The sequence below is a fragment of the Pleurodeles waltl genome, chromosome 8, assembly GCF_031143425.1.
Source record: "Pleurodeles waltl isolate 20211129_DDA chromosome 8, aPleWal1.hap1.20221129, whole genome shotgun sequence".
In the NCBI taxonomy this organism is placed as follows: domain Eukaryota; kingdom Metazoa; phylum Chordata; class Amphibia; order Caudata; family Salamandridae; genus Pleurodeles; species Pleurodeles waltl.
In genome coordinates, this window is record NC_090447.1 from 978449781 (window position 1) to 978477719 (window position 27939).

Genomic DNA, 27939 nt, shown 5'->3' on the forward strand with positions numbered 1-27939 from the left:
GGTAACAGAACCTGGTGAGAGCCCCACAAGTCACCCCATCTTTGCACACCTCAAGATTTGTCTAAAAAAACACGTTTTCCTCACATTTCGGTGACAGAAAGTTCTGGAATCTGAGAGGAGCCACAAATTTCCTTCCACCCAGCGTTTCCCCAAGTCTCCCGTTAAAAATGATACTTCACTTGTGTGGGTAGACCTAGGGCCCGCGACAGGAAATGCCCCAAAACACAAAGTGGACACATCACATTTTTCTACAGAAAACAGAGGTGTTTTTTGCAAAGTGCCTACCTGTAGATTTTGGCCTCTAGCTCAGCCGGCACCTAGGGAAACCTACCAAACCTGTGCATTTTTGAAAACTAGAGATCTAGGGGAATCCAAGATGGGGTGACTTGTGGGGCTCTCACCAGGTTCTGTTACCCAGAATCCTTTGTAAACCTCAAAATTTGGCTAAAAAAACAAATTTTCCTCAAATTTCGGTGACAGAAAATTCTGGAATCTGAGAGGAGCCACAAATTTCCTTCAAACCAGCGTTCCCCCAAGTCTCCCGATAAAAATGATACCTCACTTGTGTGGGTAGGCCTAGCGCCCGTGACAGAAAATGCCACAAAACACAACGTGGACACATCACATTTTTCTACAGAAAACAGAGGTGTTTTTTGCAAAGTGCCTACATGGAGATTTTGGCCTCTAGCAAAGCCGGCACCTAGGGAAACCTACCAAACCTGTGCATTTTTTAAAACTAGAGACCTAGGGGAATCCAAGATGGGGTGACTTGTGGGGCTCTCACCAGGTTCTGTTACCCAGAATCTTTTGCAACCCTCAAAATTTGGCTAAAAAAACACTTTTTCCTCACATTTCGGTGACAGAAAGTTCTGGAATCTGAGAGGAGACACAAATTTCCTTCCACCCAGCGTTCCCCCAAGTGTCCTGATAAAAATGATACCTCACTTGTGTGGGTGGGCCAAGTGCCTGCAACAGAAAAAGGCCACAAACTTGTAGAAATTATGGGGATAGCACAGCGAGTTGCTAAGCACATATTCTTCTTTTATACATCTTTAGGCTGACTCTGCTTTGGGGACCCACACAAGTGAGGTGTCATTTTACTTGGGAGACTGAGGGGAACGCTGGGGAGTAGAAATTTTGTGCTGGAACGGTGATTGTACAAACAAAAGTCAGGAAAATATGCTTTTTAAGCAAATTTTGAGGTTTGCAGAGGAGTCTGGGTGAGACAATGTTGGGGGATCCACGCAAGACACACATCCCTGGACTCCTTGGGGTGTCTAGTTTAAAAAAATGTCTGGGTTTGGTAGGTTTCCCTAGATGAAGGCCGCACCAAGGACCAAAAACCTAGGTGCCCCCCCCCAAACACAGGTAGCTTTGTAATGTATCATTTTGATGTGTCCACATACGTCTGTGATGTGCCAAACACTAAAATTGTGAAAAGAAATGCACTTAGGTTATGTGAAAAAGACCCCTCACCCACCAACCAAGTTGGTGGCATGCTTCATCATCGGGGTCCCACCTGAGACACCCAGCGTGTCACAAGTGTGCTGCGACGCCTGATCACAGCGGAGCAGGTTTTTTAATTTTTACCTCACATACTGGTTAGATTTGGCACGAGGGTGAGTGATGGTTCAGTAGATCAAATTTTATTAACAAGAGATTTCACAAAAGTGAAATGCACTGTTAATAACTGAAAGGCCAAAAAACTGAACCAATGACTCACAGCTTGTGAGCTGTAAAGCCACGGCAAGGCACCAACCGCTTTACAGTCCATACACACACCTTTCATCATGACATGCACAAGACCATTCACGCCGCCAGCCACGGGCCCAGCACATTGCAACACTCGCATCGACAGACAGCGCCAGTCAAGAGCCCATCACTTTCATACCCCCCAATGCCTGATACAGCAATCACACCAGCTGATGGGTGTGTGGACTGGCGATTGGCTGGCACCGCTAGCCAAGCGCCACCCCACCCATACCGCCAGCCAAGCGCCACCCCAAGCACACCGCCAGCCAAGTGCCACCCCAAGTCAACACCGCCAGCCAAGCACCACCCCTCGCAACCGCCAGCCAAGCACCACCCCACGCACATCGCCAGCCAAGCACCACCTCAAGCAAACCGCCAGCCAAGCGCCACCCCACGCACACCGCCAGCCAAGCGCCACCCCACGCACACCGACAGCCAAGTGCCACCCCACGCACACCGGCATCACTTTTTTTTTTGTTTATAAACAACAAAGAAACCACTAACTAATTATAAAATAAGTACAAAACTACAAACACAAAAGCTCTAACTAAATACATGACAGTAATGCCAACAGTGAATCTGAACATATGAAAATATAAAATAGGCAGTTTACGCTCACGGTATTTCCCAAAAGTTTTTACTGGTGTGGTAACTACTAAAACATCCGGGCACACACAGCCCAGGCTTTGAAGGGCAATCGGGGCAGTACATCCGGCTCTCCCTTCGGATTGCTCTCCGGGCACATACTCTACATTTCTTTGTGGGCAAGTCTTTTTTGAGAGTGAGAGGAATGTGATCTGGAAAGTGACGATCTTTCAATCTAGCCACATCCTCCACCACTTCTACTCTAGGAACTCTTGCCTGTTCCACCACAATAAGGCTTTTTATCATTGACTCCTGAAATTTAACAAATGTCATCCTTGACTCAGGTGAACCATCCTTGAACACAATAAAAGCATTAAAAGTTGCCAAATTAAATAAATGTAGGGCCAACTTTTTATACCACATGTAAGACTTACAAAGAGCAGTGTAAGGTTCCAACCTCTGATCTACTCTATCAACACCACTCATGTGCCTATTGTGGTCTAAAATGCACGCAGGTTTGTGCACTTCCTCAACCTGACCCCAAACAGTCACAGGGGAAGTACTCTCATCATGGATGGTAGATAGAATGTACACATCCCTCCTGTCTGAAAATTTCAGAGCTAGCAGCTCATTATTCCACAAGGCACTGCACTGTCCCCTATCAAGTTTGTTACAGACAAGCTCCCTTGGATAGCCTTTCCGGTTAGAACGGATTGTGCCACAAGCAACAGTGTCCACTCTAAACAACTCCTTGAACAACTGCACTCCAGTGTAGAAACTACATACAAATGGTGACCTTTGTTAAACAGTCGTCTACCAAATTCTCACACAATTTTTTCGCTAACTCCAAAAGTGGCCGGACAACCAGGAGGGTCAATACTGGAATCCCTACCAGTGTAGACCCGGAAATTATACACATATCCTGTACTGCTTTCTGATAGCATATACAATTTAATCCCATACCGTGCCCTCTTACTAGGAATGTACTGCTTAAAAACTAAACGCCCCTTCAAAAGGACCAAAGACTCGTCCACACTTATCTCTTTGCCAGGAACATAGACCTCTGAAAACCGATCTACAAAATGATCAACGACAGGCCTAATCTTAAAAAGAAGGTCACAATCAGGGTGATCTCGTGGCAAGGCTAAAGCATTGTCTAGAAAATGCAGCATACGAAGAAGAAGCAAATAGCGATTACGTGTCATAGTTGCAGGAAATATAGCCGTTGCCATCAAGGGACTAGTAGACCAATAAGAAGCCAGTGACGGCTTCCTGATCAACCCCATCAAAAAAGTCAAACCTAAAAACGTTTTCATCTCTTCCAGATATGTGGGAACCCACTGAGTAGCTCTAGACTGAGGCTTAAGTCTGGCAGCGTTGTCCCTCAAATATTGCTCTGCATACAAATTAGTCTGCTCCACAATCTCTTCCAAAAATACATCGTCCATAAACAAGTGAAAGAAATGGACAGGCAAAAAGTTTTCCGTTTTGACTCTACACCCTGGGAGACCAGTAAATGCAGGAATCTGTGGCTGCTCCATGTTTGGGGCAATCCAGGTGTCAGGTCTTCTAATGGGAAACCCTTCAGCCCCAGGCTGCTGCACTCTTGGCACATCAATGTCCTCCTCTAACACAGGCCCTTCATCTGCACTGAGAGTAGCTTCCTCATCAGAAGAACACTCTCAGACAGAAAACTCACTGCCAGAATCTCTCACTTCCTCCTCTGCCTCTGATGCAGAGTCAGTCTCGTAATCATGGTCTGAAGACGACTCAAAGAGCATGCCAACAACCTGCTGAGTGGTCACTCTGCGGCTAGCCATGATCCTCACTAACAACAAATGGATTGCCAACAACAACTAGCACTAAAATAAGTAATAAACAAAGTGTAGCTTTATCACAAAGAATTATGTACTAAAAAACTATACCACTCACTTGCCTGAAAAAGCTACTCACCAGCAACTACTCTGCACAGACACAGCAATCACCAATGATATCCCACTAAAAAGAAAAAAGAAAAAAGAAAATTAGACATATGACAACACAAATATCATTGTGCTCAAATCTAAGGACAATTTCACACACAATACTGCATTTAGTACACCACCTACAAACATGTCATTCATGCATGTCAACAATACTCCTTTGGAGTAAATTGCTTTCACTTACCTAAAACATGCAACTATGCAAACCGCAGGACAACTACTGCCAAAACCGCAAGGATCCACAGCAAAGGAAGCAAAAGCTTTGAACTAGAACAAAAAGAAGAAATAAACTGTTATAATTCCAAATACAAATTCTTCGCCTGTTGACAAACACCCCGCCAACAAGAACTTAGAAATTGTCCCTGGTGCCTAAGTGGCTTCTGCCCCACTAGGAGGCAGATGGGCCTAAAAAAAAAAATAGGCTGATCTGCCCCCAAGTGGGGCAGAAATGGCCAACAGCTCTGTACCCTGTTTGGGGGGGGCGGCCCTTGCCAAAGGGGGCAAATGGAGGTGCCCCCAGCACACAAAAAGCAAAGGGAACCAAAAAAAAATCTCTGACATCTTGGTGCCTTCATGGGCCTAAAGAAAATAGGCTGATCTGCCTCCAAGGTGGACAGAAAGGCCATCACTAATGTGCCCCCTTTGGGGGGTGACCCTTGCCAAAGGTGCCACCCCCCCCCCACACAAAACACACACAAACACACAGGATCCCTGGTGCCTAACTGGATTCTACCCCCCTTGGGGGAAGATGGGTGTAAAAAAAATGGCCAACAGCTCTGTGCCCCCTTTGGGGGCGACCCTTGCCAAATGGGGCAAAAGGGGGCACCCCAGCACAAAACAAAAAAAGGGGAACAAAAACAAAATCCCTGGCGTATTGGTGGTTTCTGCCCTCCTTGGGGGCAGATGGGCCTACAAAAATAGGCCCATCTGCCTCCAAGGGGGCAGAGATGGCCAATCCAAAATTTGGAGGGGGCGACCCTTGCCCAAAGGGTGCCCCCAAACACACAAAACACACACACACACTACACAATCCCTGGCGCCTATTGGGTTTCGACCCCCCCGGGGGCCAGATCAGCAAAAACATGGCCGATCTAGCCCCGGGGGGGCGAAACATATAAAACATTATTGCCCCCGGGGCAGTGATCCTTGCCTAAGGGGTCGCTGCCCAAAAACATAAAGAAAATAAATTCCCTGGTGTCTAGTGGTTTTTGGACTCCCCCCCTCCACCCCCCCAGGAGCAGATTGGCTGAAAAAGGAAATAGGATAAAAAAATAGCCCCCAATGGGAGCGACCCTTGCCCAAGGGGTCGCTCCCCTAAATCGCATTAAAAAACAATCCCTGGTGCCCAGTGGGGATTCCTGCTCCACGATCGCGGGCCCCGCCCGCGATCGTGGAGCAGGAATCCACTGAAAGCAGGCACAGGGGGAAAGGAAAAACCCTTTCTTTTCCCCCGTGTCTGTTTTCCGCCCCAAAACCCCCAAAAAGCAAAGGACTCACCTGTTTGGGTCCTCTCCCTCGACGCGCTGGAAGCAAATGGCTTCCAGCACATCCTCAGCAATACTTGATGACGTTGGCGCGCTGTGAGCGGGTTGACGTCATCAGATTGTCGAGGGGGGGTTGGGGGTAGAAGGGGAAGGGATTCCCCTTCCATCCACGACCGGGGGGTGTGGGTCGGGTGCAGGACAAGGTGACCTTGACCAGGGCACCGGGGAACCGGTGCCTTGGACGAGATCACCTCGTCCAAGGCACAGAAGGAGTTAAGCCGTGCTGAAATACAGCATCCTCTAGTATGACCCATCAATTCAGCCATTTGTGCAGAAAATACTCCTTGAAGCCATGAAGCTTCGCGTATTCCAAAGATAGTGCACACAGCATAACCAGAACTCAAAGTTTCCACATTGTCTCTTAAACAGGAACAATCAACAAAAGTTATTTGATCATTTTTCTCTAACTGAGTATCCTGAACATCAGGTCTGGGGTTGGTGTGTAGTTCGGTAACCTCTAGGCAGTCATGTTCAACTTCATTGTCATTTTCAGATTAATCAATGACTATAGATAGCAAGGTTGCTGGATTAAGCACAGTGCAACCCTTAAGGGACACATTCAGAGAACCTAAAATCAGTAATTCCTGTTTAGTCAGTCTGGCATTTGTCAAATACTGAGTCTTGGTCCTGGTAGCAAGACCTCAACTGAGTGACGGATCAGAACAGTTAAAGGATGTCCCATCACAGTGCTCTCACTTTGAGCAAGGCTCAAACCAACCGCAGCCACATTTTTTAGACAGCCGGGCAAAGCTGCAGCTATGGGGTTCAAAGTATGAACAGGGCGCTGTACCCCACCATGTACTTGTGTAAGGACAGAAAGTGCACAGCAATCACGTTTAAGGAAAAACAGTAAAAATGGCTTTGTGTAATCAGGCATTCCCAGAGCTGGTGCTCTGCACAGACTCTCTCTCAGGTCAGTAAAAGCTTTCATACAAGCTTCATTGAGGGGCACGGGATGATTCATATCCTTGTGGGTCAATCTCTGTAATGGCTTGGAAATAAGAGAAAAATTGGGGAACCATTGGTGACAGTAACTCAGCATTCCCAAAAACATCCTGACATCTCTTTGAGTAACAGGAGGATTACTTTTTAAAATAGCTGTAACCTTTTCTCTTGACACTTTCCTTACACCTTTCTCTATCTGATGTCCCAAGTATTTCACTTCTTTCTGACAATACTGTAATTTTACTGGGGACAGTTTATGTCCATTTTCAACCAGATGATTCAATAAGGCAATCGTATCCTGCTTTCATGCTTCCTGTGTCTTTGAAGCAACTAGTAAGTTATCAATGTACAGAACCAATGTTGATTGGAAAGGCATTTCCAATGATTTCAAATTCATTTTCAACACCTGATTAAATATGGATGGGGAGTCTGAAAAGCCTTGTGGGATCCTACACCAACAATACACATGATTGCAGGATTTAAAACATAATAGAAACTGGCAATCCTCATGTAGAGGTACTGAGAAAAGTGCTTGTGACAAGTCCACTACTGTGAACCATTTTTCGTCACATAGAATTTGGAACAAAATCACTGCTGGATTGGGTACAACTGGACAACATTTGAACACAATATCGTTATTTTTTTCTCGAATCCTGAACAATGCGAAATTTCCCACTTGGTTTTCGCAAACCCATAATAGTTGAATTACATGGGCTGCTCAGCACTTCTTTCAAGACTCCCTGTTTAACAAAATCTGCAATTACAGGAGTACCTCCTTCAATTACATCTGTTGTCATGTGATATTGAGGAGTTTTTGGGAAAACTGCATTAGGTTTCACTGTGACTTTGATTGGTTCAACTCCTTTAATTAGAGTAATATATTTTCCAGAAAGATCCCAAACTTTTGAAATAACTGCATCTTGTAAATCAATTGGCAGGTCTGATACTGTAAATGCGTTTGTAGCCGGTTGTCTTCGAACGCGGCTATGGACTCCTCCGACTGGCGCTGTTCGCGCGCGTCGGAGGAGAGCGTCTGTCGTTACCGTGGAAACCAGGGGGCTGACGCCTGCACCATGACCCCGGATTTCCGGATCCCGGGGGGAGTAAAAATAGAAAACGGACCACGGAAGGAGGAGGAGAACGACGAAGACGCAGAGGAACCCAAAGAGACGACGGACGCTGGAGCGGAACAACCAGAAGGAAGGCCTGGGAATTCCGATGTTCCCAGGGAGACAGCGGACCCCGTGCAGGAGGGAAGTGTCGAGGAGACGCACAAACACCGCCACGTCCCAGGAGGGGCGTGGCTGAGCAAGGTACAGTCCTTTTTTAAAGGACAGCATGGTGAAACCAAGAAGAACTGGGACCGAGGGGAGGAGGGCAGGAACGGTGAGGAGGGGTTGAGAGGGGAGCAGTTGGGAGGGGTTGAGAGGGGAGCAGCTGGGAGGGGACAGGGAGGTCAAGGGAGAAACTGGGAAAAGGACACTAGAGATAATAGCAGCCTTTAATCCTAGCGATATCCTTTGGAGTTCTTAGGTTCAAGACGCTCTACTTGGGAAGCACAAAAGGGTGACTGAGTAAACACCACCTGATTCATCCATTACCACACACACTCATGTCTCTCTCTCTCTCTCTCTCTCTCTCCCTTCTAGTCTAACTCTCTTACGATCTACATACCTCCATACCCTGACTTACCATCCCTTTCGTTCCTTTTTCGGTACGCTTGTGGGGAGTCTACCAGAGAATCATCGCCAGTCAAGAAGGGAGCCTGGGAGGAACGACAAGAGAGACATTACGGGAGAAGGACACACCAGCGCACCAATTTGACATTATACAGAACTCATAAATAAATTATCACCTCCACCCACTCGAGTCTCAGAGTCCTTTCTTATCACCTAACCCACTGTAACAATGGTGTCAGAAGTGGGATTTTAAAAAGGTGATACGAAGGAGTCACGGAAACATGGGGGAAAAGCCAACCCTGGAGGACATGATCCAACAACTAGCCGAGGGCCAAAGGCACCTTCAGCTAGTATGGGAGGCACACCAGAGAGAGGCGAAGGAAGATCAGGAAGCCCTACAGAGTGCGCTAAAAAGCCAAGCCACCATCATGGCTAATAATCAATTAGTGCACGAGACGGCACTACAGAAACTGACGGATACCATAGCCGCGAGTAAAGTACACCCTAATGTCCCTAGCTCTGTCCTCCAGAAGTTCCAAGACGGGGAGGATCCTGACACGTTCTTCACGAACTTTGAACGGGTGGCCTCCTCTGCCCAATGGCCAGAAGAGCGTTGGGGACAATACATTGCACCGCTTTTGACCGGTATTCTGCAAACAGCGTATCAAGCAGCCAACCCGGGAGGTACCACGCCCTATAAGGAGATCAAACGAAGTATATTAGAAAGGGTAGGCCATGACTCCAAATATTATAGATTGAGATTTCGGAAGATCAAGTGGGGACAGAGAGAGGATCCCAGGACCTTCTATTTTAAAGTTAAAGACCTAGGATTGAAATGGTTAGGTCCCTTCGGTACGGAGAGGGAGGATGTTATCAAGGCAGTAATATTGGAGCAATACCTAGAATCCCTTCCCTCATCCACTAGGAGTTGGATAAGACAACATCCAAATGTGAACACAGACATGGCGGTAGATTTGGCTTGTGCCTACCATAGATTGGCTGAGTTTAAGAACCCCGGCCCTAAGATGACAACCAAACCGACTATTGTACCTTTCAAATTTCTTCCCCGAAGAACCCCGGAAGAGCCAGGACCTAGCCGTAGTGGAGATATCCCTCCCATGCAACAACCACAATGTTACAGCTGTGGGGAGTGGGGCCACATAGCCAGAATGTGCCCAAGAAAAGGAGAAAGGGTCTTGTGCACCTGTAAAGGAAATCTCAAGTACAAACAAACCCTTAAAATAAATGGTCGACCTATCCTGGCTCTCATAGACTCGGGGTGCAGTCAATAGGTGATGCGAGCGGGTATATTAAATTTCTCAGACCAAACCACCAACCAATGGGTGTCCATCTGTTGCATCCATGGGGACAAAAACAATTACCCTTTGGCACTTGTTCAAGTAGAGTGGGAAGAGCATCAAGATTTCCTGCCGGTTGGGGTCATGGATCGATAAGTAGAAGAATGTATTCTAGGGACAGATTATATAAGATTCTCTGAACTTCTAGACAAGGTGAAATCTCGCACCCTGTCCACCGACTGGTGGACAGAAGCACCCTTTCATAACAGCCACATCGAAATCACCCCATGCCGGATCAGACTGACAAGACGAGAAAAGAGACAGGCAAAACAAAGTTATCTGGCCGCGGGACACGGAAAGGTTACAGAGAAAATGGTGGCCAGTACAACTACGCCTTCACACTAATTCCGAGCTAGTCAGCGAGAAGACCCTACGCTATGTCATGTTTGAGGACCGCAAAATCAGAATCCACGAATGAGGTGGGTCCCTACTTTCTGGTCCAAAAGAACCTCCTACATAGGGTCGTCAAATCTAACAATAGGGAAAAGAAACAACTAGTAGTGCCCGAACCATACCGTAGCCAAGTCCTTTTTCTGGCACACAACCAACCAGGGGGTGGGCACTATGGCAGGGAGAAGACAGAGGAATACCTACTAAGAAGATTTTACTGGCCCGGGGTCTATGCCCAACTCAGACGATATTGTGCCCAGTGCCCTCGGTGTCAAATGATAGATCCAGGACCCCACAGGAAAGCACCACTTCAACCACTTCCTATTATCGATATTCCCTTCTCCCGAGTCGGTATGGATCTGGTGGGGCCCCTATTACCCTCCACCAAGGGATACACATCTATATTAGTCTTAGTTGATTATGCTACGAGATATACCGAAGCCATTCCCCTCTCTAGCATGACCACTAAGGCAGTAGCCCAAGCCATGATCACCTTCTTTTCTAGAGTGGGATTTCCAGAGGAAATCCTGACAGACCAGGGAACGCCTTTTATGTCCGCCCTAATGAATCAGATCTGTAAAATCCTTGGGATCAAGCAGTTAAGAACCTCGGTTTATCATCCTCAAACTGATGGCCTAGTCGAACGCTACTACCGTACTATTAAGACACTACTCTGAAAGACTGTCTCTGAGTCAGGAAGGGATTGGGACCTGAAACTCCCTCTAGTCCTCTATGCTATAAGGACCCACGAGCAGGCTTCCACCGGACACAGCCCCTTTGAACTAGTCTTTGGGAGACAACCCCGCAATCTATTAGACATGGCAGCAGAATTGTGGGAAGAAGAGGGAGGGGAGGAGAAACCCCTGTTAGAATATGTAAACAAATTAAAAACCCATCTCCAGTTCGTATGGGAAGACGTCCAAAGACATTTAGAAAAAGCCCAGAGCACTAAAAAAAATTATTATGATCAAGGAACAAGAACCCGTTCCTTTCAACCAAACGATAGAGTCCTGATATTAAGGCCCTGTTCTGAAAACAAACTCTTAGCCAGGTGGCAGGGACCATACACTATATTAAAACCCATTTCCGCGGTCACGTACCTGATAGAACTGTCCCGACACCCCAAAAGAACACAAATATATCACGTCAACTTGTTAAAAAAATGGGAAGAACCCAATGAGACTACAACAAACACAGCTACGGGGTTTTTAGTAACCCCGGCGACAGCCCTAGGAATGGAATTATTTCCTACAAATCTGGGAGAAATAAGGGAAACACCCCATATCAATAGCGACCTTACAGAAACGAAAAAAAAACAGCTTGAAGGCTTATTAAAAGCACATCAACAGTTTTTTTCAGGAAGCACCGGAAGAACCACACTAATGCAACGCCATATCAGGACCCCTGAGGGAAAAACTATACGGTTACGACCCTACCGTATTCCGGAGGCACGTAAACACCTCATTGAAGAGGAAGTAGAAAAGATGCTGAAACTAAAGGTTATTGAGCCTTCAACTAGCCCCTGTTGCTCTCCAGTGGTCATAGTGACAAAACCCAACGGTTCCATCCGTTTTTGCATTGACTTCCGCTGACTTAACGAAATATCCCTTTTCGACACCTATCCCATACCCCAGGTTGACGACTTACTCGAGAAGTTGGGGAAAGCTCGGTATATGTCAACCCTAGACCTAACAAAGGGATACTGCCAAATTCCACTCACACCTGCAGATAAAGAGAAAACAGCATTTTCCACTCAATCGGGGCTCTATCACTTTACAGTTCTTCCTTTTGGCCTACATGGGGCTCCTGCCACGTTCCAGCATTTAATGGACCACCTGTTAAAACCATTCCAATAGTTTCCGGCAGCCTATTTAGACGCTATTGTCATATTCGGTAATACATGGGAAGAACATCTACAACATCTCCACAATATTTTCCACACCTTGCACGGGGCAGGCCTCACGGCCAACCCGAAGAAATGCAATCTAGGGAACAATCACATTGCCACTCGGGTCTCTCTCTCTCTCTCTCTCTCTCTCTCTCTCTCTCTCTCTCTCTCCCTTCTAGTCTAACTCTCTAACAATCTACATACCTCCATACCCTGACATACCTTCCCTTTCGTTCCTTTTTCGGTACGCTTGTGGGGAGTCTACCAGAGAATCATCGCCAGTCAAGAAGGGAGCCTGGGAGGAACGACAAGAGAAACATTACGGTAGAAGGACACACCAGCGCACCAATTTGACATTATACAGAACTCATAAATAAATTATCACCTCCACCCACTCGAGTCTCAGAGTCCTTTCTTATCACCTAACCCACTGTAACAGCGTTATAAAGAGTATTATAAATTCCAAATGGTAAACAGGATTCTTCATCATCATTATTTATTTGGAAGGCAATTCCATCATTTGTGCAAGTAATTGAACATCTTGTTTTGCACAACAAATCTCTTCTAAGAAAGGCTTACAGGACTTAAGTCACAGACTATGAATCTGTGCATGCCTTCAAAATTACCAATTTTAACAGAAATTGGCTCAGTAATTGGATTTGTCAATGCTGACTTGCTACTCCTATAACATGTACTGTTTTCCCATAAAATGGCACATTAGGAACTTCTGCAGTTCTGACAGTAGAGCGTGTAGCTCCTGTGTCAACCAGGAATGAAACACCATGACCCATTACTGTTCCATTTACATAAGGACCACTCTGCTCCACCGCTAATGAAGCTGCTAACACACATTCTTTTTCATCCGAGCATTCACTCACAATTTCATCATTCAATTTATCCTCACTATGTAAGGGGTACTATGCAATGCATGGTTGACTGTTTTGACTTAGCTTTGACCCATGTTCTGCTGAGGAAGTACTATCTGCTGCTGTGCCATTGGAGTTTGAGGTATTTGCATTTGCTGCTGTGGCATCATTTGCATATACTGTTGCATTTGGTGTTGTGGTACCTAAGAATGTGGCGCCTGCTGTTGGGGAATTTGCATTTGCTGCAGAATTTGCATTTGATTATCCATATTTTGGACATTTAAATTAGGATTCTGACTTCTCGGTCCTCTTAAATTTGGAATTTGATTATGTTCATTCATCTTCACAACACCTTCCTGTACCATCATTGGACACTCTTATTTCCAATGTCCTCGAACCCCACAAGTATGACAAGATAACATCATCTTCATTGTCTGCATATCACATAATTAACATTAGTATTCAAATCAACACATACACGATTTCCATTTCCATTTCCCTTTCCAAAACCACCACGTCCTCTGCCTTTCACCAGTTCCTGACTCTGAACCATTTGTATGTTTCCCTGTTGTTGTGGAATCACCTGCATCCATACTTGTGCTGCTCTAATTTGCATCACAATTGCCTTTTCTTTTAATCTCTTCTGCTTCATTTCAATCACATCACTGCAGTATTTAGCAAACTGTAATACTTCATCAACCGGTTTTGCTTGCCATCAAACAAAATGACTCTTAAGCATATTACTAATTTCCGGTCTCAACTTTTCAACAAATCTGAACACAAAATGAATCATGTCTTAGGCTCAATTGTTTCTGTACCACTGTAATGTTTGAATGTCTGCAGCAACCTTTCATAATATGCATGTATTGACTCCTTTGCTTCTTGGGCTGTCCTATTAATTCTCTGCCAATCAATGTTTTTAGGGAAAATTCCCTTTTTTAAAAATTCAATCACTTTGTCATAACTTTTCATTACTTCAGGAGAGTGGGCACCTGTTCCTGAATCGTGTGGAGGCTCTCTTGTTGGCCAGTCAACACTCCTTTTACATTTAATCCAGAAATCAGCTGGGACTACTATTTCTAAGAGAGTATTTAAATCCTTTCACAGGCATTTTGCGAGTTTCACAAACCTATCTATCTGCTGGTACCATTCCACTGGTTTCTCTCTCAGTCTCGGGTAATCATTTGTAAATGATAAAATTTCATTCCTGCTACAAGATAAATGAATATAATTCCATCCAGGAATTTCTCTCATTGGCAATATCTTTACTGTACTATCGGTCGGCTCTGTATCAGTAGAGTTCAAATTAGCAGATTCTATTTTCTTCTGATCTCTTTTCTTTATCCAGCTGCCTACCCATTTATTTAATGCTCTCCATCGTTTGAATAATTTGGATTAATTCTTTAATGTGAATTTTCATTCCAGGTGATCTCATGTGCTCAATGTCTTTTGAATCGAATTCTAATCTCTAACTCCTTTTCAATGGCTTTGATTTCTCAAATTCCACTTCATATTTTTCTGCAAGTTCTGATCAAATTGTGATATGCCAGTCCTGCTCTATATGTGACATATTTACACAAGAAGCCTAACTCATCTTCATTATACGAGTCATAATTTCCTCAAGATCTTTATTCTTTTTGTTTGTCTTTGGTCTAACACTCTCCTCTTTCTCTTGTGTGATTGCAGGATACATTCCAATACCCTGTGAAGTTTCTGTTCTCCAAAATTTCTGCTGATTTGCCCATCTTGCGTCTAGCAATGTTTTCTAACCTTTTCTCATTAGTCTCTCAAATTTTAATTTCTCTTGTTGTCTGGCCACTAACTCCCAAATAGCTAAGACTTCAAATTGTGCTGCTCTCGGAAGGGGGTTTAATTCATCAAGTACTCTTCCCAAATTCTCTAAAATTCTCATATTAAAACTTCCATGAGCAGGAAATGCTAAGCTTCCTTCCTTCTCTGTAACTTTGCACCACTGTTTTAACCAAATATATGCTGAAGGACCCCTCTCTTCAATTACAATGTATGCGGGTGTACCTTCGGGCGGGGCAATTTCTCCTACTCTGACTGGAATGAAAGCATGTCCTCTTATCGCATTCTTTAACACTTTGAAATATGTCATTTTTATCTTTAATTGACTGAAAACTACAAATTAAATTCAAAACAGGAAGCAATTAAATCCCCAAATCCTTTTTGCTTGCTACTCTTGACCAATAGGGCTTCACCGTTGTCCACCAATATGTTCACGGCTCCCTTTCCTCAACTGACCAATCCCAGCGCAGACCTAGTGACATCACACAAACAGTGGCTGACAAAGTCTCGCAGCTCATCCTCCAAACTCCATTCACACAAAAACTAAATGCAAAAAATTGTGAGCGCTAAAGAAAAATCAACAAACCAACCTGTCTGCTAACTACAGGTAGAGGCCCAATCACTTCAGAAGCTTTACATAATTTTTGACTGCGGCTCTTAGCTCTGACAGCTACTTTTTCGACTTTAGCTTTCTCTCATGCACAAGTAAAATTCGACCAGCAAATTTCACCTTTCACTAATACCAGATCCTCTTTGAGCTTTTAGGAATAACCAATATCTGTCAAACTAGCACTCCCTCAACACCCACACTGAAAATTCTATTTGTCAACCACGCCCGATTGACCTAACACAGCAAACAAGTTACAACAACAACCAAGTGTCTCATACACTTGTACAGTCTTAGTCCACAAAGGGTCCGCACATCAACAACCACGTGGGCAACCTTTGAGCACAAATCGCCACGTTCACTTGAAGTACGACGATTTCCATGCACTTACCCTTTAGAGTACGCCAACTCCCTAATCAACTACATTGGAGTACGCAAACTCCCTATTTCTCTCACACATCACAATTCACCTGCGATTTGCCAAAGCATTTGCAAGCGCAAACTCTACTCAGAACTCAAACAATCACTAGGAACATACCATATTTAATCTAAAAAAGCATTGGCAAAAAACAAATTCATCTAAACAAGCATTGGCAAAACCAAATTTCCAAAAATTAAAATTTCAACAAGCATTGGCAAAACCAAATCTCTTGAGCTAAAACCATCAAGGCTATGATGTTTCCCTCCTATTGAGATGAAACCATTCTCTGCTACCAAGTTCTGTGGTCGTGTCAGACATTATGGGGGTCATTCTAACCCTGGCGGTCGGTGATAAAGCGGCGGCCAACCCGCCAACAGGCAGGCGGTCCAAAAAATGGAATTCCGACCCTGGCAGGAACCGCCAACACAGCCCGCCACATTAACACTCCGACCGCCACGGCGGGACCGACAAACAGCGCGGCGGTCACCGCCAACAGGCAGGCGGCAGACAATGTATCGCCCACCCTATCACAACTCACCAATCCGCCACCTTTTCCGGGGCGGGAGCCCCACCGATAAAAACACGGCGGAAACAGACTACGAACGGGAAAACGCTCACCTAGACACACTCCACGAGGAAGGAGGACAGCATGGAGCCCGAATTACACATCCTACCGGCTATTGTCTACCTGCTCATCTACCAGGAGTACGAACGCCGGCGCAGACGACAACGGTGAGTACTGCACCTACGACACAGGGGAGGGGGGAGGAGGAAAGCTTACGGGCACACACATACGCAATACACCCCCCCCCCAACCCCCCCCCATACCTACACACCAATGCAGAGCAACAAGTCAGAGTGAAACCCCCCAAACCCTCCGGAAGAATGCAAAGACATAATTCAAATGAAGTTTAAAATTTATGTATAAAATAGGTTCATTTAAGTCATGGTAAATATGCCATATCAAATATACAAAAGTAATAATGAACATAGTGCAAAGTATAAACATAGTCAACAAGTCCTGCACAGTCCGTTCAATATCCATAGTCCGTGGGCCAATGTGTACAAACACATGGGCCAAGCCCACACAGGAGACCGGAAACCATTGGAGAGAACACTGCTGGGGCATCAGATGCGAAAACAACAGGCCCCTCAGGGGGAAGGGAAATGGGGGCACCTCAGCCACATGAGTCCACGACACCAGATCCACGAGGGGCCTCCATGCCCACTGTACCATCCTGGGGAGTGCAAAGCCACAGTCCATCATATGGATAACCAACTCCACTGGTATTGGAGGAGGCATGGTGCCCAGAGTGCTTCGTGAACACCTGCTCGACACAGAACCGGCACTGTCAATGGACCAGCGGTGCTTGAGACGGCGGTGCCCAGCGGAGCGGTGCTTGAGATGAAGGGCCCAGCGGAGCGGTGCTTGACAGGAATGGCCCAGCAGAGCGGTGCTTGACAGGAAGGGCCCAGCGGAGCGGTGCTTGAGATGAAGGGCCCAGCGGAGCGGTGCTTGAGATGAAGGGCCCAGCGGAGCGGTGCTTGAGAGGAAGGGCCCAGCGGAGCGGTGCTTGAGATGAAGGGCCCAGCGGAGCGGTGCTTGAGAGGAAGGGCCCAGCGGAGCGGTGCTTGAGATGAAGGCCCCAGCGGAGCGGTGCTTGACAGGAAGGGCCCAGCGGAGCGGTGCTTGAGACGGCGGTGCCCAGCGGAGTGGTGCTTGAGAGGAAGGGCCCAGCGGAGCGGTGCTTGAGATGAAGGGCCCAGCGGAGCGGTGCTTGACAGGAAGGGCCCAGCGGAGCGGTGCTTGAGACGGCGGTGCCCAGCGGAGCGGTGCTTGAGAGGAAGGGCCCAGTGGAGCGGTGCTTGAGATGAAGGCCCCAGCGGAGCGGTGCTTGAGATGAAGGGCCCAGCGGAGCGGTGCTTGACAGGAAGGGCCCAGCGGAGCGGTGCTTGACAGGAAGGGCCCAGCGGAGCGGTGCTTGAGACGGCGGTGCCCAGCGGAGCGGTGCTTGAGAGGAAGGGCCCAGCGGAGCGGTGCTTGAGATGAAGGCCCCAGCGGAGCGGTGCTTGAGATGAAGGGCCCAGCGGAGCGGTGCTTGGCAGGAAGGGCCCAGCGGAGCAGTGCTTGACAGGAAGGGCCCAGCGGAGCGGTGCTTGAGACGGCGGTGCCCAGCGGAGCGGTGCTTGAGAGGAAGGGCCCAGCGGAGCGGTGCTTGAGATGAAGTCCCCAGCGGAGCGGTGCTTTGGATGAAGGGCCCAGCGGAGCGGTGCTTGACAGGAAGGGCCCAGCGGAGCGGTGCTTGACAGGAAGGGCCCAGCGGAGCGGTGCTTGAGACGGCGGTGCCCAGCGGAGCGGTGCTTGACAGGAAGGGCCCAGCGGAGCGGTGCTTGAGAGGAAGGGCCCAGCGGAGCGGTGCTTGAGATGAAGGGCCCAGCGGATCGGTGCTTGAGACGGCGGTGCCCAGCGGAGCGGTGCTTGAGATGAAGGCCCCAGCGGAGCGGTGCTTGAGATGAAGGGCCCAGCGGAGCGGTGCTTGACAGGAAGGGCCCAGCGGAGCGGTGCTTGACAGGAAGGGCCCAGCGGAGCGGTGCTTGAGACGGCGGTGCCCAGCGGAGCGGTGCTTGAGAGGAAGGGCCAAGCGGAGCGGTGCTTGAAATGAAGGCCCCAGCGGAGCGGTGCTTGAGATGAAGGGCCCAGCGGAGCGGTGCTTGACAGGAAGGGCCCAGCGTAGCGGTGCTTGACAGGAAGGGCCCAGCGGAGCGGTGCTTGAGACGGCGGTGCCCAGCGGAGCGGTGCTTGAGAGGATGGGCCCAGCGGAGCGGTGCTTGAGAGGAAGGACCCAGCGGAGCGGTGCTTGAGATGAAGGGCCCAGAGGAGCAGTGCTTGAGACGGCGGTGCCCAGCGGAGCGGTGCTTGACAGGAAGGGCCCAGCGGAGCGGTGCTTGAGACGGCGGGGCCCTGGTCAGCGGTGCTCTTCACGGCGGGGCCCTGTTCAGCGGTGCTCTTCACGGCGGGGCCCTGTTCAGCGGTGCCTCTCTTGGCGGGCCCTCTTCAGCGGTGCTTGTCCTGTCTTTCAAGGGAGCCAGACCTGGCCAAGACTCCCCGCTTAGTCGCCCTCCGACCTTGCGTTAGCGGGGCCCTCCTGTGATGGAGTCTTGTGCCCATGGGTGTCGTCCATCACACCCGGTATGGGGCTGGTGGGGCCCTCCTGGTGCGCTCGGCTGCTGCATGTCTTCTCCGCCCTGCTGCCCTTGCCCTCCTTCGCTGCAGCTCTCGGGCCCTTGCCTCCCTTAGTTGATGTGGCAGGTGACGTGGCAAGGCCACTCTCCGTGGTGGCAGCCGTCTCAGGCTTTTCGCGCCGGCCCTTAAGTTTTCTTGTCCTCTTCCCAGGGGGTGGGCTGGCTGTACCCTTGCTGCTGGCCGATGTTCCTTCTCTAGGAGCTGGTGGACTCCAATAGCCCTGCACTATGGTGATACTAGATGCAGGGCTGGTGGTGGCTGAGGTGCTCTTTGGACTCTTACCAGATGGAGGGGGTGGGTCAGGTGAGACAAAGAGGTTAATTTTGGAGAGGAAAAGTTTTTTAGGAGCAATGGGAACGGTAGGTGCAGTGGGTATGGGAGTGGAGGAACAGGATGTGGTTGTAGGAGAGTCAAGTGTGCTGTCTTTGGGTGCAGGTGCTTGGGCTGGAGGCTGTTGTGAGGTGGATGGCTGTTGGGTGGGTGGCTGCCTGCGTTTGTGTGGTTTGGAAGAGGGGGTGACAGACACAGTGGGAGAGGACACAGGGGACGTGTAAATGGCAGTGGGGGTGGTGACTGCACGTGTGCTGACTGTAATGGAGGGTGTGCTGGTGATGGAAGTACTGGCTGATGGTGGTGTGCATGCAGGTGTGAGTGGAGACGTCACAGGGAGGGAGGAGGGAGACGAGGAGGAGGGGGACACAGAGGTGGTAGTGACTGTTGGCATGTCTGCATCTGGATGTTCTTTGTGTGAATGCTTGTGGGATCTGTGGTGCTTATGTCTGGATGAGCTTGCCTTGGGTGTTGAGGTGTGTGCAGGCTGGTCTGATGGTGTGGATGGGATAGGCTGAGGAACAGGAGACTGGGACTGGGTGGAGGGAGTTAGAAGAGGGAGGCTGGACACAGGGACAATGGCTGCCGTCAGTGCTGAGGCCAGAGCGTTGAACGATCGCTGATGGGCAGCCTGACCCGGATGAATGCCCTCCAGGTATGCATTGCTCAGATGCACCTCCCTTTCCGCCCCCTGGATGGCATTCAAAAGGGTAGACTGCCCAACAATGAGCGTCCGGAGGAGGTCAATGACCTCCTCACTGAGGGCAGCAGGGGTAACTGGGGCAGGGCCTGAGGTGCCTGGGGCGAAGGAGATGCCCGCCTTGGTGTGCGAGCGGGCACGGGGCGAACGCTGAGGGGCTGCTTGGAGGGCGGAGCTGGTGTGCTGGGTGGCGGCTGTACCTGTAGTTGCGGTGGGCACGGATGTTGACGCCACCGCAAGGGAGCTCCCTTCCGAGGACGTGTCGGTGTCGCTGACGTCTCCACGGGTCCCCGTTGTGGAGCTCCCCTCGCCCTCCGTCTCACTGCTGAACTCGGAGTCCGTTGCATGGCCCTCCGGGGCCATGTGAGATGCAGCTCCCTCGTGCGCCGATGCCACTTCTCCTCCGCCTGATGATGCTAATGCACACATGCACAGGAAGAAAAAGAAAATGGGTGGGGGGGAAAAATGAAGACAGGTTGAGTGCATGCATTGGCAACACCGTTGGCGGAGAGGACAGACACAGAAGCCCCCTGAACTACGCTGCGCAATCGGGGTACACTACTCAGTTCTTGTGACTAGGCCTACAGGTCTATGGACGACAAATGCACACATGGGTGATGCAGGACCATGGATAGCTTTACTTGGCACCCTACAGAGGTGGGGGACGGGGGCACAGGGCCATGGCTAACGGAGGGGACTAGCCTACAGAAAGCGCCCTGGCCTTGAGTTACCCACAGCCCTCCTCCCCCACCCAGACACCTCCACTGCGCGCAAAGTTAGCAGAATGTGCTGATACTCACCCCCTTGTGTCTGCTGTGATGTCCTCACGCGCCCATCCAAATCGGGGTAGGCCACCGCCAGGATCCGGGACATCAGGGGGGTCAATTGGTGGCTGGCACCCCTCCTACGTTGGGAGGCCATCCCCAGCAGAGACTCGGCGGTCTTTCTGGTCCCGCGGCGGATGTCCTCCCACCTCTTTCGGCAGTGGGTGCCCCGTCTGTTGTGGACCCCCAGGGCCCGGACGTCCTTGGCGATGGCACGCCAAATGTCGACCTTCTGATGGGCGCTGACCTATTCGACATGTACAGGGTGGGAAAGGAAATATCATCACTTTTCTGCATGGTAGATGTGAGTGGCCCCCCCTCCCCAACCTTGCCATGTGGCACATGTTCCTATCTGTCGTGCGTTGCACTCCTCATTCGCTCCCCTCCCCACCATCTTACATACACCCCACTCAACACAGGCATAGCCCATTCAGCGTGCACCCTGTGTACTAACCTGTTGGTCTGGAGGACCGTAGAGTAGCGCATACTGGGGGAGGACCCCATCAACAAGTTTCTCCAATTCTTCGGAAGTGAAGGCAGGGGCCCTTTCCCCAGTCGCAGCAGCCATTGTATCTCCCAGACCGAGGTCACAGCAGCACTTGCAGTATAGGTTCTCTCCTGTGGATGATCAGGTCTCGAGTGATTAATCAGATAGAAAATGGCGGTCACGCCCGCGGCGGTGTGTACCGCGACTGCCGGCGCACATCGTCATTGGCTCCTGAGACCCATAGGGTTCAATGTTAACCAATGCTGCTTTGCGCCGCGGTCTTCGACCGCCTACCGCCACGGTGTGCCACACCAGCGCAGTGACCTCACAACCCACTGTCACACTTCACAGGTCAGGCAGCCGCCATTTCAAGGGCCCACATGGCATGATTTCTACTGCGTCACACAGGCCTAGGCCTTGCATTGCCACTCATACAAGCCGTTCCATGCATAGCGATTCGTGTACTGTGCAAGCTGTGTGAACGAACCTGTGGGTTGGTTGACTCTGTGCTCCATGTTGTCCTTCCTAGGCACCGTCCGCTGGGACTTGCGAGGAGAAGGATGAATCCTCGCGTGTACCGACCGCTGGTGGACCTGTCGACAATGGAAGAACGACATATCATACTTACATACCGCCTTGACAGAGCAACTATACATGAACTATGTGCCCAGCTGGTGCCAGACCTGATGTCCCCCATCCGCCAACCCACAGGGATTCCCCCTCTGGTGCAGGTTCTGTCAGTACTCCATTTTTTGGCAAGTGGGTCGTTTCAGACAACAGTGGCCATATCATCTGGGATGTCTCAGCCTATGTTTTCTAAGGTTTTGTCCAGAGTGTTGTCTGCCCTGATGAAATACATGCGGAGCTACATTATTTTCCCTGAGGTGGGCGAATTGGCTACAGTGAAGGGTGATTTCTATGCCCTTGGACATATCCCCAACATCATTGGGGCCATTGATGGGACCCATGTGGCTTTGGTTCCCCCCAAAGACAGTGAGCAGGTGTACCGAAACAGAAAAAGTTATCATTCGATGAATGTCCAGGTGGTCTGTTTGGCTGATCAGTACATCTCCCATGTAAATGCCAAGTTCCCTGGGTCAGTGCATGACGCGTATGTCATGCGAAATAGCAGCATCCCTTATGTGATGGAACAGCTACAGAGACACCGTGTGTGGCTAATTGGTGACTCTGGTTACCTCAACCTGTCGTGGCTACTGACCCCAGTGAGGAATCCCAGGACAAGGGCAGAGGAACGCTACAATGAACGCTACCATGGGTGAACTAGGAGGATCATAGAAAGGACCTTCGGGGTCCTGAAGGCCAGGTTTAGGTGCCTGCATATGACAGGGGGATCCCTAATGTACTCACCAAAGAAGGTGTGCCAGATCATCGTGGCCTGCTGTATGCTTCACAATCTTGCATTGTGACGCCAGGTGCCTTTTCTGCAGGAGGATGGTCCAGATGGTGGTGTTGTTGCAGCTGTGGAGCCTGTGGAGAGAGAAGAGGAGGAAGACGACAGGGACGACACGGACAACAGGGATACAGTCATACAACAATACTTTCAGTAGCACACAGGTAAGAAACAGCCACCCCAATTTAAATTTACTTGAGGCCTCATGCGTCTCCACTGTCTGTGTTTCCCCCCAGTTACTGTTAACTGATTTGTGACTTTCCCTTCCCTTTTCAGAACTGTATGACCCACTGCCTGACTTCAGCTTTGTTTGCCCATGGACTAATGCTTATTGAAATTGGTATGTTGTCATCACAAAGTAACTGGACAATATTGAACCGTTATGCGTAATACATTTGTTAAGAATACAAGCAGACTCCTGTTTATTTAAGTGGAATAAGTGATTTATTTAAAGTGCTAGATATAGGTAAATGATTGGGAAGCGGGGATGGGTGGGGGTGGAGTAATGTCCATGGCAGAGTCCAGTTCTCAGTCGCACAGGTGCATTGTCCATATGCCTGTGGAAGGATGGAGCAGGGGCAGTTCAAGGTTGGACAGGGTGACAATGTGGGACAGTGGGATGACATCAGGGGGTATCTTAGGCTGGCGGGGTCTTGCAATCCTACTCTGTCTTCTTGTGAGATCTCAGGTTCCGCTTGCGGGGTGGTTCTTCTTCTGCAGGAGGTGGGGTTCTGGGGGCCTGTCGTTGTGTGGGGGCCTCCTGTCCACTGGCGCCGGCGGAGGTGGTAGGCTGTTCCTGGCATGGGCTAGTGAGAGGGGCCCTTTGGGTTGCCACATGGTCCCGCAATGTGGTGACGATCTGGGTAAGGGCCAGGACGATGGTCCCCATTGCGGAACCGATGTTCCTCAGTTCCTCCCTGAACCCCATGTACCGTTCCTCCTGCAGTTCCTGGATCTCCTGGAACTGGGCCAGTACCGTCGCCATCGTCTCCTGGGAGCGGTGGTATGCTCCCATGATGGTGGAGAGGGCCTCTTGGAGAGTCGGTTCCCCGGGCCTGTCCCCCCCCTGTCGCACAGCAGCCCTCCCAGTTCCCCTGCGTTCCTGGGCCTCTGTCCGCTGGCCGGTGTGCCCACTACCACAGCCCCCAGGTCCCTGTTGTTGTTGGGGTGGTGGGTCAACCTGGGTGCCCTGTAGTGGTGGACACACCGCTGATTTACGTGCCCTGGAGACAGAGGCATGGGCCCGCTGTGTGGGAGCTATGCTGGTGTTCCCAGAGGGGGTTGGGTCTGGTGTAGCCTGTGGCTGTCTGTGGGGAACCGACTGTCCAGAGGTCCCCGATGGGCCGGGCTGGTCGTCTGGCTCCAGGGAGACAGAGCTGCTGTCATCGCTGGGGGCCTCTTCTGGGGGTGGGATGGACATCTCGGGACCCTCCGTGGCGGTGTGGTGGCGTTCGGGTCCTGCAGGGGTATAAAGGTATGGTTATTGCTTCTGTGTGTGGCATTTCGTGTGATGGGTGGGTGTCCGTGTACCCATGTGCAGGCATTTCCTTGTGGGGGCTTTTGTGAGGGTGGCTTGTGGGGGTGATGTGTGTGTGCAGTGGGCATGCTTTGGTGATGGGTGTCCATGCTTTGGGGTCGCATGCAGGGCTTGGTGTTGGGATGGGTGGGTTGTGATGGTGAGGCTTTTGCTAGGGGTTGGTGTGATGGGGGAGGGAGTGAGGGTGGGGGTATGATTTGGCATGCAGGTGGGGTGGGGGTGGGAAGCAGTAGTGAAGATTTTCCTTACCAGAGTCCATTCCTCCGCCTACTCCAGCGAGGCCCTCAGGATGCAGGATGTGCAAGACTTCCTCCTCCCACGCGGTAAATTGTGGGGGAGTAGGTGGTGGTCCGCCGCCAGTCTTCTGCACCGCAATGTTGTGCCTTGATACCATGGAACGCACCTTCCCCCGTAGGTCGTTCCATCTCTTCCTGATGTCCTCCCGATTGCGTGGATGCTGTCCCACCACGTTGACCCTGTCCACTATCCTTTGCCATAGCTCCATCTTCCTGGCAATTGTGGTGTGCTGCACCTGTGCCCCGAAGAGCTGGGGCTCTACACGGACTATTTCCTCCACCATGACCCTGAGTTCGGCGTCACTGAACCTGGGGTGTCTTTGGGGTGCCATGGGGTGGTGTGGTTGAGGTGTGGGGTGGCGTTTGTGGTGATGAGTGTGGTGCGTGTGGTGGTGTGTGGTGTTTGGTGCGTGGATTCTGTGTGGCTGATGGTGTTGTGTGCCTCTGTGTTGTGGGATTCTCTATTCTGTGCTCTGTCTCTAGCCTCCGTCAATGATTTCGGGTGGTAGGGGCTTGTGGGTGATGTGGGTGTGTGTTTTATATTGTGTTGTGTGTGTGGGAGTGGTGTTAGTATGTGTATCAGGTGTGTGTATTTCGAAGTGACCAATGTGGCTGAGTTTTCTATGTGTGTGTGTATTTTGACCGCGGCGGGGTGTACCGCCAATGGAATACCGCGTTTGAAATACCGCTGCGTGGATTTGTGGGTCGGAATGGTATGGGCGTATTTCTGTTGGCGTGACGGTGGAGGTTTGGTCAGCGCCATTTTTTCGCTGACCTTTGGTGTGGCGGATTATTGAGGATGTCGGGTTTTCGGCGGTTTGGCAGTTGCGGGTCAGAATGACCGTGGCGGTTTACCGCGGCCGCGGCGGTGTTATGGCGGTCTTCTGACCGGCGGTAAGCGCCTTTTACCGCCGAGGTCAGAATGACCCCCTATGTTATTTTATATTATTGTGATAAGGTGAAACGCATAGGGTAAAACATCCATTGCCCTCAGTGGTTGACTCAGCCAGGAGTGTGACATCATCCAGTCAAACACTGTGAACTAATAAACATCAAATATAACATCCAACAATCAACAAAATTAATTGGAGCCAGTAATTTAAACACACCATGACCTATGTGGCCATGAATCACCACACCAGTTTAGTAAAGATTACACATCTAAACCTTTAGATTAGCAATGCTAAGATCACGTAAATTCTATGCAAGACCAAATGATAGAAATACAGAAACATCACAGGCTGTCCAAAATGCCTGAAAATCTCAATCTAACTAAAGCATTTACCTAACATTAAACAACTCCAAAAGAATAATGCAGAATACAACAACAAAATGACATACATTTAGTTTGTGCGACTGAATGAATCACAATTAGTTAATGTACATTCAAAATTAGATATTAGGTCAGGTATCCCTAACCGGCACTCTAATTCGAAAAGCATGTGGGGGCTACATGCAAAAATTAAAATAAGGAAAAAATTAATTTGGAAAACATTTAACTGGAGCTAACCAAAATAAGCGGTTGGAATTTCTAAGGGAGAAAAACCTGCAAGAAAGACAAATGCACATTGGTTGTACCGCTCCTAAATGGATCAGCAACCAAAAGAATCTTCATCAGCAGAGCACAGGAACATCAGGTCTTCAGGTAACAACATCAGGACATCAAGGGAAAACAGTTCAGTAAAGTAGGGCCTAATATAACTGAACTGTTAGAATCATAGGCAAAAGCTAAGACACATCTCATAGGTTGGAAAACGGAGAACTGAACAGAAGCTCAGAAAATGACGCACTTACTTATATCACCTAAAGCTTTGCTATATTAAAGTCCCAAAAGTTACTAACTAGGCCTCCATTTGACACGACTATCAAGTGGTTTAGTTTGCAGCCAATAAAACATAATCTGCTTTTCAGATGTATCTCTTTACGTTTTATGCACCCAGGATTGGTTTACGCTGTCACTCCTCTCTCGTCTCCGATCATCATCTTCAGTACGCAAATTACATTTAAACAACGTAGAAACATGACATGTACTTCCTGCCAAAAACTAAAACTCAAGCAGGAACAAAATATACAACATGAAAACAGGACAACCTTGAGCACGGAGGCTCATTGTTTCAAACTAACAATTTTTATCTTAAGGAAATGTACAACATGAGCAGTAGAAGCAGGACAGAAATTTCCACTGTGCAAGTCGCACAGGATGTTTGAAGAAACATTATTTTGCAAAGTTAAAACTCTTTTAAACATTGTGCCTCTGGAAAATTACTAAAACGAGAGGCCTTTTCAACTAATGCTAAAACATGAAGAATAAAACATTTTGTTTACATTTAACCCATTAACTTTTTAGTACATATTAATAATCTTCTTGTCAGTATATTTAATTATGATTAAACAAAATACATTTTCATTAGACTTTATTATTTCATGTCAAATTTTATTGTAGCTGACACCAGAGCAATCACATTTCGAAACACACGTTTTTATTTTTCTAGCTCACAGTTTCAGTTAGGCCTTTTAATACACGTTATTTCACCTTACATTTTAGTGACACATCTTGCATGGCCCTGCATGGCTTCATCAATCTTGAGTAATGTAATGCAGCACAAATCATTGCGTTACATTATTCTGCGCCAGGGAGGCATTTTCATGGGTTTGCATCAGTCTTTAACACACAACATCCATGGATTTTGATGCATTCCCAGGATTTACAAGAACTTGTAAACCTTGGAATGCACCAAAAAGATATAGCTTCCCAGGAGAAGTGTAACAAGGAGACAGCACACATAGAAAGAGGAGAAAGTCACTCAGGATTATTTTTGTGCAGGAAGGTGCTCCTTCCTGCACAAAATCATTCCTGCATACAACGCAGGCACCCTTGCACAATGGTGCAAGGGTGCCTGCGTTGGGCAGCAGTGCAGGGGAAAAGTGCAGGCCTAAAGGGCAACAGTGCAGGGGAAAGGAACATGCAGTAATCTTTTAAATACTGCACATTCCTGCCTTTTCTCTGTGACGCAGGCAGCACAGCGAGATGACTTGCTGCGCTGCACCACAAAGCTCATAAATTTGGGCCATAATGCTTAAGTCTCTGCACCTTCCACCCATTCCTTTTACTATTACACTGACCTATGTATCAACTACATATCCTCCTAAAATCCCTCCCTGGATTTTGACAGGACATGGAGCTTCACTGATGGAAGAACAGGCACCACCAATCCTCACTCCAAGGGCCTTAAGGCTCGTCTTCAGCCACTTCGGGACCCAGGACTGGTATTGTTTGACCAATA